This window comes from Triticum aestivum, chromosome 4A (genome assembly GCF_018294505.1).
Source record: "Triticum aestivum cultivar Chinese Spring chromosome 4A, IWGSC CS RefSeq v2.1, whole genome shotgun sequence".
Lineage (NCBI taxonomy): Eukaryota > Viridiplantae > Streptophyta > Magnoliopsida > Poales > Poaceae > Triticum > Triticum aestivum.
In genome coordinates this window covers 747,320,682-747,332,948 of record NC_057803.1, presented here as the reverse complement: position 1 = coordinate 747,332,948, position 12,267 = coordinate 747,320,682, and the positions used below count along the sequence as shown (strand labels likewise).

Genomic DNA, 12,267 nt, shown 5'->3' with positions numbered 1-12,267 from the left:
TGCATCATCGCAAACAGTTCATTGAACTGAACTTTATGCCCTGCATCACACATGCAACTAAAATCTGAACCATGTTTAATGCGTCCGTCATCGCAAACGTTTTGCACCTTTTCTGACGGGTTTTTTACATCACCGTTTGTGACTATCGCATCACCCACAGTTTCGTCGAAGGGTCTCTGATCGTACTGTCGCGTTAGCAGCATCCTGCAGTAGTGTGTAGGAAACTAATTAGCGATGATATGCAACTTAGAATCACGAGTACACAACTTAGTACTACCTCCGTTTCAGTTTACAAGTCCTGCGCGTATACCTAGGTTGCCAATTTTATCACCATAATATAAACTATATAACACAAAAATTATACCTTTTGAAAGTAGAAACTCCGAAGTTTATGTTGGTATATTTTTTGTAGTATATGATTTATATTAGGTTGGTCAAGTTGACGACCTAGGGGTACGCGCACGCCCTGTAAACTGAGAGAGAGGTAGTAGTAAGAGTAGGAAAATTAAAAGAATGTTAAGTGAATTAACTAGTGCACGCAATGTAAGGAAGTTGCTTATGTGTAGCCCTATAGTTACCCCATCTAGCATTAAAGTTGTCTTTTAAAAAAAAGGTTCATCGAAATGTACCCATATGGAATCTAGTTTTGAACTGCTCGTCGCGAAAAACCTAACCGTGAAAACGGATCTTCGTTCGGATGCTCAGTTCAAAAGTTGTAGCCTTTTGAAAAAAATGTAACAAATTCGGATGACACCATGCATGCATGTGACTGCCCATTGTGTCGGTTGTCTCACATGGAACCACACTCTTTTGCCTTTTTTCTTTCTCAGGAGGAAAGTACTTCTGTTGCTCTATAATTTTTCTTTCCCTTGAAAGTGTGTGCTCGGTTCTCTCAAATAGTGCAGCTGCACTAACAATTAATTGGGAGATTTATATTAGCGCCTCAGACCATTCAAACCAACCCAAAACAACCCATCAGGAAAACCGAAGTAAAACGAAGGCTTCAATCTAGGATTAGCGCCACCAGTTCGATGGCAAGTGGCGAAGGCGAGAGCTTCCGTTAGGTGGAGGAGGCAAGAGCTTCCTGTTAGTGGAGGAGGCGAGTATACAAGGGTATAATTGTACGCCGTGGTGTAAAAAATGCATGTTTCTAAAATAATACGAATTTCCGAGGGGGCCATTGCCCCCTCCCTCCAAAAAAAAACATCCTCATATTATCAACTTTGAATCCCTTACTGATTTTCAAATGCACGCCTTTGTAGTTTGGGAACACATTGCTATAGGATCTAAAGAAGAGAATGTGCTGATGGGTTGGTCATGGTGGCCGGTTGGTATTTTCAATTGCACAACTTTATGGATTTTACCCTTTTTTTCTTTCTTATTTTCACTTTTTCTGTTTGTTTTATTTTCACTTTTATTCAAATACATGTCAACTCTTTTATTACATGTAGTGCGTTTTTCGTATACACACTGCGCATTTTTTCATATGCATTGAAATTTTGTCAAATGCATAATGAACACTTTTTAAGAATAATTTTTAATACATGTTAAACATTTTATAAAAACATGCAAAACATTTTTTATACACATTGTACTTTTTTAATACATGTGAAACATTTTTCAGATACACGTCGAACAGTTTTTAAAAATATTACATGTTGAAAAAGTTTTCGAAGACACGCTGAACATTTTTCAACACATGATGAAAATTTTATTCAAAATACCTTAACACAATTTTTAAAACATGTGAACATTTTCAAATGTCACGAACATATTTTTGAATGATGCAAACATTTTTTTTAAACTTGCACAGACACTTTTTTTACACTACATGATCTTTTTTTCTGAAATGCATGAACAGTTTTACCCTCGAGGACAGCGCGGTTCCTACACCTCGCAGCCAGCGAGGCAAAGTCGCGCCTATTTGCGTGTCTGCGCCAATGAAGCTATCCCGAGTGGCTGTTTTTTTCTTCTAAAAAACGAGTGGGCCGGATTTCCATTTTACCAAAAAGGAGTGGCCAGTTTTTTTATTCACTAGAGGGTAACACGTGTTTTGCTGGGCACTTGTTTGGTTTTGGAATTGATTTTTTTTTTCTCACAAGGGTTATTTGGCAATTAACAAACATTTCGTGCATATCACAGAGGCGGTCGAGCAAATGCGGACCCCTTTGGATTCTATTGGGTTGGCTATGTAGTCGAGTCTGGTTCCGGGAAGGTTTAATTCGATTTTTTTGTCTAAAGGGAACCTCCTCATTCTTCTCTCCGCCGTCATTGACTCCCTTGCCACTTATTTTATGTATGCTTTTAGGATCCAAAAAATGGTTAAAAGAAAACTAGATGGATTTAGACGTGCCTTTTTCTAGGTTGCGGAAGAAACTTGTATGGCCCTGCTGACCGTCGCCACCGCATCCGTGTGCGTTGCCCAAGCTTGCCCTGGTGAACAGTCCTCGGCACTATTGGCCGCGCCGAAGCGTGTACGACGAGAAGCCGGAGGTGCCCGAGGAGATCCTGATGGGTGTTATCCTGGAGAGCAGGCCCATGCGAGCGGCACGCACAACACCATGAGCGCTGCAAGTGTTTTCTTCTCTTTGTACCTCTAAAACCTTGGCCATGTTTCACTCTGTACTGGTCAAAACCACGTTGATTCAGCTTGGATACCGCTCTAAGGACAAAACTTGTCCGATTTAAAGAGTTGGGGATGCAAATTATCCGGTTTTATGGTTGATGGAACAAACCTAGACTTGGCTAGAAGTTGAGGGACGGAAAGTATTCTTCTCTCCGCCGTCATTGACTCCCTTGCCACTTATTTTATGTCTGTTTTTAGGATCCAAAAAAAGTTCAAAAAAAAACTAGATGGATTTAGACGTGCCTTTTTCTAGGTCGCGGAAGAAACTTGTATGGGCACTCAGTGTCTGATTGTTTGGAAAAATGTTTGTATTCCGAAAAAGTTTGGTGGTTTGGGGTTAAAAAACTCGCATCAACAAAACAATTGTCTTCTAATGAAATTCGTTATTAAACTTAAATCCTTGCAAACATCACAATCCCCTTGGTTACATTGGATTAATCTACAACACCCAAACGCCTTTGTCTCATCCCACTCAAACACCTCCGTTCTCTGCAAAACAATAAACACACACACAACTGCCACGACTACATACAATCTCATTTGTCCTCACTACTTGATGGCAAAAGCACGTACTTTTGGTTTGAGTCTTGGCTTCACTACCACCCACTAGCTATTGTTTTCCCCAACTTTTTCACACACTCAATCCAGGTTAATATCAGAGCCGTTGCTATATATTATGCGTGACGGTATTGAATCTAACCTTCGAAATCACATTTCTCTAGTTGCTTCGCAAGAATTGGTTTCGCTGGTGTTGCTGTTGCAGGATTTCGTCTTCTCCCCCGAGCCGGGTCTCCCTCCGTTATTCCTCAAAAAGAAAAGTTGACACGCCATACTATCAGGAGTTAGCGTCCGTTATCCAGCCGTTCTATTTCAGTCATATAATGGGAGGATGTTTCCATGTGGTGGTCTCTCCGTGACATGCTTGACAGTAACTAACTGAACCCTTGCAGGCTTTGTGTAGCTGCCATCCTCTTCTTTCTGTAAACCAAATAGCAACATATTTCAGGCTTATTGCATCGGAAACAACTTTTTTTTTTCACTTTTCTTTCCATGTTCTGCAACCAAACCAGGGTACTATGTCGATAATTCCTGATGATCTGAAAAAGAGAAAACCAGTACTGAGAACAATTATGTCCAAACCGCTGCTCGGCTCGGTCAGTCACAACGATCTGAGAAGCGCTGAAGCACCGGCCTTTCCTTGCCACAAAGAAAAATTGCTTTGGTAGGAACTTTTTTTTATTTTTCTTTAAAGGAGGACAACCCTTGCCTCTGTATCGTCACAATGATGCATGCAGCCATATATATTACTAATAGTGCAAAATCCAGCAGCCGAACAATCTCAACCCAAAAATAAAAACGAAAAACAAACCCTAAGGTTGTATACCACGCGACAGTAACTTCCCTATATAGTCATTAACCCTATGTTACAAGATGCATGAAAAATGAAAAATACATAACTCCTAGGCTATGCAAGAAGGAATCGCCGCACGATGCATCGATAATGGTGAGTCCATCACAAGATTGAACTCTAGATTTTCATCCTCAAAGCCAAGTTTCAATTCACCACCTTTAGCAGGGACACGATGTAGGCGCGCATCGACATAGCCCGATCAAAGATTTTGTGTTTCCATCGGAGTGCATAAACTCATCGTTGAAGCAGTCTGTACCATCTGCCCCTATCCGTCTGCCAACTCCTTGATAGTCGGATACCTCTGGAGGAGACAACGGAAGACAAAGATGTCTCATACTGCCTGTCTCCCGCTACTGTTGCACCACCTTCGATCCAACAGCAACATGCTAATCATGACACCTCCCCAGGACCACCGTGCATCACCTGCCGGTAACAGGCATGACTTGACGACTCCATATAAGATGTCGTGCGTAGCATCCGCCGGTAGCGCATCCACCAGGGGCTTCACCTGCTTTGCGATAGTCACCGCCCGACGACGACTCCGAAAGCGGCATATGTGTCACTTGCCTAGCCGCATCAAACCCAATCTATCGAAGGAGGGAATGTCCCATACCGCCACTAGTCTCAGAAAGGCCGTCACCATCTCGAGATCCAGACTCCGAGTCGCCCACACGGCCTTGGAGTCCGCCACCATTGACGAAGAGGGGTCGCCGCCCCGTTTCGAGCACTATCGCACCCGCCGTTGTCGTCGCCCATACAATGGCAACTGCCGCGGCGATCCCGATTCAAGCGCCAATGATGCCAGAGGAAGCTCCGGCCGCCGCATTGCGTCTTGCGATGTCCCAAGGAGAGGCATCCCAAGATCCGCCGCAACTGGCGCCCCCACAAGGACCCACCACCTGGCCCGTCATCCCCGACAGAGGGGACACTGCCACCGCCTTATTCGGATCTGGCACAACGCCACCCCAACCAAAATGGTGAAAGAGGGCAGACAAGGCGCGCGCCCACCAGCGCTGGGGCCGCCGGTCGGCACCCAAGCCTGCACCACCCGGAGGAGAACCGATCTGGGGTGGGAAACCTCCAATCCGCCGCCGCCGGGACCCCATCAGGCCGCCGCCTGAACGTGCCAACTCCGCCTCCACGCCAGGCGCCCAGGGGCGCCGCCGTGTCAGAGAGGAGGAGAGTCCTCCGTCCGCCGGTTGAGCTTCGCTCGCCCCCGGGGGGGGGCGGAGGGTCGGGGCGGCGGCGGCTAAGGTTCACCCGAGCTGCCCCTGGAGGCGACGCAAGGGACGCTAGGTTTGAGGTATACTATAGGCAATCAATCCGATAACGGAGTACAAGAGATACTTTGCGAGCTGCATAAGATTAAATGGTGCTGGTACGTTGTGGACTGAATGTGTGCCTGTCCAGTGTACAGTTAGCGACAAAACTGGGTCAGAGAATAAGAAACAAAACTACTGGAAGCGCTCGGTGATCAGCCCGCCGTCGACCCCCTTTCCAGATACCTCTGTAGTGCAGCTGCGTTTCGGGCCGCGTCGCGGTTAGCTGCTCACAGTCGGGCGCCTGTCATCTGCTCATCGTTGCAGTTACTTGTTGTGATGGGCAGAAACTACGCTGACGTGATCTACACCGACGGGGCTATGCCGACAGCATATGACCTATGCCGACGGCCCTGGGCCGTAGGCATAGCCCGCGAGTCCGGTAGTGAGTGAACTATAGTTTCCCTGCTGGATTGTCTGGAAACAAATGTTTCAATTAACTACATCTTTTGGATTGTCACAATTTTCTGTTAGCTCCGTACAAAAATATAAGGCGCTTTTGCAGTTTAAATATTTTGGTACGGAGGAAGTACTATGTATAGATACAGAAAAATTCCATTAATTAACGTTTCTATCTTAATTAACTTTCTTACTTTCCCAAGCCTATTCTTTGGCCCACGGAGAAAAGCTCCTTTGGATGTAAGCTCAGAGCTAACCAATGTTACTACAGAAAAGTGATTCATATGATTAACACTAAACGACTACCGCCATGAAAGTTTTTTGCTAAGCTCATGATTTAGAAAAAGAGATTGATTCGACATTAGACCAGAGTTTGATTCCACACGATTGTATCAGTCTGTGTCAGTTACAAAAAACATGTCTCGTGGCAAGCAACACCACAAACAAATATTTGTATGATGTTCCTTGTGTGCATGATATTGTGATAAGAATAAGATACATGTCCATTTATCAATACAAATGTTGTCAATTCTCGCCTTCCCAAATCTTGAAATGTCCAGTACTCTAATGCTTGTACACAGGTGAACACGCACGCTCTCCCTCCGTCCGGAATTACTTGTCGCAGAAATGGATGTATCCATTCTACGACAAGTAACTCGGGATGGAGGGAGTAGAATATTAATATTGCCGTGATGATTAAAGTTCCCTTATTTTCATCCTCACTAAGGAGCTTGAAAATCAATATACTAATGGAACTCCTGACCAGTTTTGTTCTCCTCAATCGAGTACCTGGCCTGTTTTGTTCAGCTCATCATGGATGAACCTCCTTGCCTTTGGATATCATTGCACAACCCTGCGGAAATCACCAGTGTTTTTGTCAAAGTGCAGCCCGGTCCTGAGTGGCCCGCTTCCCAGGGATAACGACAGCAACAAGGAACTAAATTATCTTCACTTACATATCATTCAGTGAGCTGGGAAATGGCTCTTCACTTGCCTAACATGCACGTCAGTCAAATTCACTGGCTGGGGACGTCACAAGTAGACGAATTCAGGCCTTGGAGCGTGTGGAAATTCTCCATTCCTGACGTGAACTACTTGGCGAAAAAACCTGTGTACATGCTTGCTCACGGTCACGGGGTTGCCATCACATTGCCGGTCAGTAAGGGAACATGGACTCAGTCATAATACATGGACTAAAATTGCTTACAACTAGCACGAAACTCCGTTAGTAGCGGCACAGAGAGGAATCCATCGTCTTCCCCGCCATGCGTACCACCACTGCCGAGGTCCTGCTCATATGCGTCCTAGCTGCCGCCAACTTGCTGGCCTCAGACGCACTTCAGCTCGGGCCAGCCGGCGGTTCGGCAGGCGCAAGCTGCATACCGCGGGAGCGGGACGCCCTGCTGTCCTTCAAGCGCGGCATCACCAGCGACCCCATGGGTGTCCTTGACTCTTGGGACAAGGAGGATTGCTGTCGCTGGAGGGGCATCAAGTGCAGCAACTGGACCGGCCATGTCCTTAGACTTCATCTTCGTAATCTGCATGTGGACATGATCGATGGGTACTACACAGACACAGCTTTGGTTGGCCAGATAAGTAACTTTTTGCTTTCCATGGATCGTCTAGTGCACCTTGATCTTAGCATGAATTATCTCGAGGGCCCAAGTGGCCGCATGCCAGAGTTCTTGGGCTCTTTGGTGAGATTGAGATATCTTAACCTCTCCGGCATACCGTTTTCTGGCAGAGTGCCCCCTCAACTCGGCAACCTCTCAAACCTGCAGCATCTTGACCTCTCATGCCAAATTCGTACAGAAAGTATGTATTCAAGAGACATTTCATGGGTAGCGCGCATCCCTAACTTGCAGTATCTTGGAATGAATTTTGTAGACCTCAGCACAATAGTTGATTGGCCTTATGTTGTTAACATGATTCCTTCTTTGAAGGCCCTCAATCTACGGTATTGCTCTCTTTCAACCGCAAATCATTCACTCCCACATATTAACCTTACCAAACTCGAGAGCCTTGATCTCTCCCACAACACTTTTGCCCACCCAATGGCACAAAGTTGGCTTTGGAATTTGACAGGACTCCAGCATCTCTACCTTGCCAGCACTCATCTATATGGTCAAGCTCCTGATGCACTGGCACATATGACGTCCCTCCAAGTCCTTGATTTGTCATTTAATAGTAACATGGGGAGGATGACTACAAGCTTCAGAAATCTATGCAATCTGAGAAGCCTGAACCTCCTTTCATGTCCAATTGATGGAAATATAAAGGATGTTATGGAGAGGATGCCACAGTGTCCCTTGAACAAGCTGCAGGAGTTACATTTGGGCAACAGCGATATTACCGGAATCATGCCGGATCGGATAGCACACTTGACCAGCTTAACCGTTCTTGACATCTCCCATAACAACCTAACTGGAGGCATACCACGAGGGGTGGGGCTGCTCTCTAGTTTAAGCATCCTTGATCTCTCTAACAACAATCTCAATGGACCTGTACCATCTGAGATTGGCATGCTTGGTAATTTGACCGTATTGGAACTTGGAGGCAACAATCTCAGCGGGCATGTGCCATCTGACATCGGTATGCTTGGGAATTTGACCATGATGGATCTTGGAGGCAACAATTTGAATGGTGACCTCACCGAAGAACATTTTACAAGTTTAACGAGGTTAGAGGAGCTACATTTAAATGGGAATTCTTTGAGGATTACAGTTGGTCCTGATTGGATACCACCTTTCAGTTTAGAAGAAACAGATCTTGGTTCCTGCCAACTGGGCCCTTCGTTTCCTGCATGGCTTCAGTTCCAAGTGGGCATTCTCTCGATGGGTATATCAAGCACAGGTATAGTGGATAGGCTTCCTGACTGGTTCAACACTACATTTGCAAAGGCCATTTCTCTGGACATCTCAAACAATGAAATCAACGGCAGGTTGCCAGGAAACATGGAATTCATGTCACTGCAATATTTCATTATCAGTTCAAATAAACTAACTGGTGAAATCCCAACCTTACCAAGAAATATTACCTACGTGGACATGTCTCAAAACTCCTTATCTGGAAATTTGCCATCAAACATCGGGACTCCAGATTTGAGTTCATTAGTGCTGGTCTCCAATCAAATAACAGGTCATATTCCCGAATCTCTCTGCAAAGTGAAGCCTTGAATGCCTTGTACTTAAGTAGCAATCTTTTCGAGGGACAACTTCCTCGGTGTTTCGAGGTGAAGCACATTGACTTTCTCATGTTGAGTAACAATAGATTCTCTGGCAACTTCCCATCGGTTCTAAAAAATTGTGGACAATTGAAGGCTCTAGATTTGTCACGTAATAGTTTTTCTGGAAAGTTGCCATTGTGGATTGGAGATTTGGTTGAATTACGATTTTTGCGGCTAAACCAGAATAAGTTTTCCGGAGAAATCCCAGCCACCATCTCAAATCTTAATCGCCTTCACCATCTGAACCTAGCAGGAAATGACTTATCTGGCGGCATACCGAGGCATCTGCCAAATGTGACGGCCATGACAAGAAAGCTTGATTCAGAACCTATTGACGGTTACCCAGAAATAGTTGGTACATATGATTTTTCCTCTGTGGTCGTCAAGGGACGGGAACTTAATTATAGTATTGGCATTTTGGAATTGGTGAGCATTGACTTATCTTTCAACCAACTGTCTGGGAGAATACTAGAAGAATTAGTTGCTCTTGATGCGTTGATGAACTTGAATCTATCATGTAACCACTTGAGTGGGAAAATTCCAATTAAGCTTGGGGCCTTGCAGGCTTTGGAATCACTTGACCTCTCAAGGAACATGCTTTCTGGTGGAATCCCTTCAAGCCTATCAGATATAACCTATTTGAGCTACTTAGACTTGTCTGATAACAATCTAACAGGGAGAATACCACCAGGACGTCAGCTTGACACCCTCTACACCCAGCAACCTTTCATGTACAATGGCAACAATGGTCTATGTGGCCCTCCTCTTCCAAACAGTTGCCCCGGAAAGAATGCAACAACACAAGATGATCCAAAAAGGAATGATCATTCCTTTGAGCCAATGACCTTTTATTTTGGACTCGCTCTGGGATTTATTCTAGGTCTTTGGGTTGTGTTCTGCATCATGTTGCTTAAGAAAGCATGGAGAATTGCTTATTTCCGTGTGGTTGACAGGACATATGATCAGATGTATGTATTTGCCGTTCTTACATGGCAAAGCTGGGCCAGCAAGGGAGCTACAAATTGAGTAATAAGAGCTCTGAAGAAGCATGAAGTAGCATATTAAGCTGAAATTTTTATTTCCTTGAAGTTAAAGTAAAGGATAATGATGATTTGTAATTGTCTATGCGTGTATGATAATACTTTTGAACTCTTGTATGATAATGATGATTCATAATTGTCTATACTGTTCAGTTGATTGTTTGGTCCATTGCTTCATCGTTCAGAGTTTCACAGTTGGTGACTCTGTTTTTCCTGTGCTGTGTATATACTTTCTGTGGAACACACCGTCTTGGTAAGGAGTACAGGGCCACAGGGGTGCTGACACCTACTCCCTCCGTTCCTAAATAATTGTCTTGAGATGGCTAGAAAGACAATTATTTGAGAACGGAGGGAGTACTTTTTATAGCAGCATGAGGATCCTTTTCCATCAAACCGTATACACATTATACCCAGTTTTTATCAAACTTCAAAAAATAGCGCAAGGAACATGATTCGACCTCGAGACCTTTTGGTCTAAGGAGAACCACACTAACCAACCAGGCAACCATAATGCTTGCGCCTATTTACCTCATTGCGGAACCAGTCCTTTTATCATTATTTCTTCTTAGTTTTTTCTTATTCACTTTTTTTCATTTTTTGTTTCTTTTTTATTTTTTTTAAAAAGCCCACACTTATAAAATTTTGTTCAAAATTTCAAAAAAAATTCTGTTTTCATATTATTTTTATAAAGTACAAATATTTGCATTTTAAAAAATGTACAAATAAGTAAAAAATGTTCGCTTAAATCAAAAAATACTCACATCGATGCAATTAAATTAAAGTTCATGAATAAAAGTTCTGGACATCTATTAAATAAAAAAATTAAAGTAAAAAAAATCAATCAGCGACCGGTTTATTGTTTGTTTTTTGTTTCTTTCTCATTCTTGTTGTTTTTCGGTTTTTTTGTTCTTTTTCTTGTACAAAAAATACTCATATCAATATAATGAACCCAAATTTTACCAACATGTAAGGCAGCTCAAGGCAGGCCTCCACGCAAAATTTGAAGAAATTCGGACACCGATAGCACGTTGTGTCACGTTCGGTTAGTGTTTGTAGTTTTCCACCGGAAAACCCCCAAAAAGATGCATAAAATGAAATTTATCATGAATGCTTGTCATGATGATACTAGTTTGTGCAAGAAATTTGGGTCCATTTTGTGATGTGAAAAAAGTGCATCCAGACTTGCCCTACCAGCCTACCTGAACCACCACCTTTGAACATGGTGTGCTTCTTCTCATGCATGAATGACACCATTTTTTTCAAGCACATGGGCATGCTCATAGTAGGTCCCCATGCAAAATTTGAAGCAATTTGGACACCGAACGCAGGTTGCGTCACGTTTGACTAGTGTTTTTGGGTTTTTCACCGGGAAAACTCTAGAAAATGCATAGAATATCAGAAACTCAATGAAATTTATGATAGATGCTTGGCATGGTGATGCTAGTGTGTGGAAAAAATTTGGTTCCATTTTATTGATGTGAAAAAAATGTGCATTCAGACTTGCCTTGCCGACCTACCCAAACCATCACCTTTGAACATGGTGTGCTTCTTGCCATGCATAAAATGATACCAAATTTTGCTAGCATGTGATTATGCTCATGGTAGGCCTCCATGCAAAAATTGAGGAATTCGGACACCCAACACACGCGGTGTCATGTTTGGCTAGTGTTTTGGGGGTTTTTTCAGCGGAAAAACCATAGAAAATACATAAAATGTTTGAACTCTATGATATTTATCATGGATATTTTGGCATGGTGATGCTAGTGCGTGAAAAGAAATCGGGTTCATTTCATTGATGTGAAAAAAAGTGCATGCGGACTTGCCCTACTGGCCTACCCGAGCCACCACCTTTGAACATGGTGTTCTTCTTGCCATGCATGAAATTACACCGACTTTTGCCAGCATCTGGGCATGCTCATGACAGGCCTCCGTGCAAAAATTGAAGGAATTATGATACCTAACGCACGTTACGTCACGTTCGGCTAGTGTTTTGAGAGTTTGTTCACAGGAAAACCCTAGAAAATGTATGAATTGTCAGAACTCTATGAAATTGATCATGGATGCTTGGCAATGTGATACTAGTGTGTGGAAAATTTTGGGTCCATTATATTGATGTGAGCTTTTTCTGAAAAGGAAAAATGAAAAAATGAAAAAAATGAAAAACAACAAGAATGAAAAAGAAACAAAAAAGAGCAATAAAGCAGCCGCTAATTGATATATTTTCATTTTTATTTTTGTACTGAATT

The 12,267-nt window shown here is 43.4% G+C and overlaps 1 pseudogene; it reads left to right on the top strand.

Annotated features, from left to right (window-relative positions):
• Positions 1–7,020: 7,020 nt before the first annotated feature.
• Positions 7,021–10,007, top strand: LOC123083600 (receptor-like protein EIX2; annotated as a pseudogene).
• Positions 10,008–12,267: the final 2,260 nt, after the last annotated feature.